At 45.6% G+C, this 2,379-nt stretch overlaps 1 long non-coding RNA gene across 1 annotated transcript; it reads right to left on the bottom strand.

Moving 5' to 3' along the window:
• Positions 1–852: 852 nt before the first annotated feature.
• On the bottom strand, positions 853–2,370 carry LOC309360228. Its single transcript, XR_014163961.1, has 2 exons — positions 2,253–2,370; positions 853–1,745 (listed from the first exon to the last, which is right to left on the bottom strand). It is a non-coding gene; the product is annotated as an uncharacterized lncRNA (long non-coding RNA).
• Positions 2,371–2,379: the final 9 nt, after the last annotated feature.

Raw genomic sequence — 2,379 nt, 5'->3', positions numbered from 1 at the left:
CTGAAGCTGACAAGTGCATATACAGAGCTACCGGCTGCTTATACCATGAGTGGGGAGTTGCAGACCCAAAGTCTGAATGAAGCCCTCAGGCACTCCTAAGGTCACCCTGTCCTGTTCCAAACCCTCCTTATGTGCTTTAGTCTAGCTAGAATGTGTCATTGAAACCTGATAATGCCTCTTGCTTGCCTGCATAGAAGATAGAGAAGTGTTTATGTGTGTAGAAACTTGACTGTTGTGTAGCTGGAATACAGCCTACTGTACAAAGGCAAGTCACAAATATTGCTCCACCCACTTTTACCTCTGGTCCTGCCCACTTTTGCTTTTGGCCAACCTGCCACTGGCATGCAGTCTCCAGAAGGTTGCTTACTAGGAAATGTGGCCTGGTTTCCAGTCCCTGTTTATATGACATTTCTGTAAAGCAAAGCAGCTGGCTACTTAAATGAATGTGCATCTATGTCCAAAGAAAGTTGGATTCTTGGCCAATTATCAAATGATGACATCACTTTTGTATATTATTCTGTGCCAAATTAAAGCTACTGCCATGTTGAATATTTACTGCAAGATAAAGACTACAATCCCATTCCCAGCACACACACTTACTAGTGAGGAAGCACCATTGAACACAGTAGGATTTACTTCGGAGCTAAACCTGCAAAAAAAATTGTGTTGAGTGACAAAAATGTTTTCAATACAATACTTACTTACATACATTATCTGTTAAATTGCCAACAGGCCATATTTCTCCCCCGACCAAGCCTTTCATCTTCTCCTTAAAAAGCCTGATGAGTTATTCTTTGAAATCAAATTGCACAAAAAGAAGGTTTCAAATGACAGGACTAATTACTTCAGAGATGGAAGGCCTGCCTTTTATTTTACTTTCTCAAGTACTGAACTACTGGTTTTTCCAGAAGTGAAACAAAATACTTTTCTGTATGATTTCATCCATCCCCTTTGTATCCCTTTATCCAAGCAGCAGAGTAGTATACAGATAGCTCAGTTTATCTTCACAATAACCTTATGAGAAAGATGAAGTTGAGAGAAAGTAACTTGCCTAAAACTTTGCTGGCTGAGTAACAGATATCTGATTATTTATTTATTTATTTATTTAATAGTTTTCTATCCTGGCTTTTAGGAGAATACAAAGCATTAAACATGATACACAAACTAAACAGCAATCAATAAACAATATATAAATACACCTTAAACATTTAAAACACTCAAAAATTTTAAAATACCAACATAAAAAATAGCAAAAACAACATGAATATAACAAAGTATAAAGAACCCCACCACTGCTGCCGCCCAGTTAAAATCAATCCATGAAAGCAACAACAAAGATGTTTCAGAGGCTGGTCAAAAAATTATGCAGAGGGTACTCTATGGGACCACCTTCTGCAAGTGTGGGGCTATAGCAGAGAAGGCCCTGCCCCGTGTTGCCCTGCCCAACACTACCCAGGCCACACTCGGAAAAATAGAGCATTGTTCACCTCAGGTGCACTCAAAGTGCCAAACATACACAACACCCCCCCCCCCTTCCATCAAACCCCATTTTAGCCTTTGCAGAATTTGCTCATGAAACCCATTTTTCTTTATGAAAATGAATCCACGTTGAATGAACACACTATAGACCCAGGAAACTGGAGGGAGGGGGCACATGTTCAGTGTCCCTTGTGAGAGCGAAAACCCATTCAAAAGTATTGATACAGGGCTAGTCTCTGCTGACAGTCAGGATCCAGGGCGACCTCCTAAATTATTATTATTATTATTATTATTAGCCACCCATCTGACCGGATTGTGGCTTCCAGCCCTTATAAAACCAGGGCAAAACATCAAACATTAAAAACTTGTGTCGTTGATTATCTGCTGGAGCTTCTCTCGTCTAGTGTGTTGGAGGAGTTGCACTGGCATTACATTCCGGGCCTGTGCGGCCGACGTAGAGCTCGACGTCAGCGTTTCTCCGGGCCGGCTCCGAGGCAATGCACATATTGCCCAGACTACGGTGCGGTAACCGCGCCCCGGAGCCAGCTTCTTCGCCGAGGAGGCCGCCTGCATTACAAGTGACGGGAAATGCCGAAAGCAAAAAGAGACCCCGTAACTAGGCTGGCCGCCTCCGCCTCACGCGCGGGGACGCCGCGGCCTCCGCCTTGGCTCTGGGCCCAGCGCGACTCTAGGCCTTTGTGTACAAACCACACCCACCCGCTCCCCGTGCGAAGAAGCACTTGCTGCTGCCGGCAGCCGCGGCCGCACTTTACCTCATAGCGGCGGCGGCAGCGGCTCGCCTGTTCCCCGCCCAGGCCGAGAGAGGCTGCGGCCACATGTCGTAGCAGAAGGCGGCTCTTCGGCCCTCGCTTGTCCGTTGCCGGCCGGCCAGGGCGCCTG

Source organism: Podarcis melisellensis (genome assembly GCF_964234715.1).
Source record: "Podarcis melisellensis genome assembly, chromosome: 2".
Classification (NCBI taxonomy): Eukaryota; Metazoa; Chordata; class Lepidosauria; order Squamata; family Lacertidae; genus Podarcis; species Podarcis melisellensis.
This window is presented reverse-complemented; position numbering and strand designations above follow the sequence as displayed.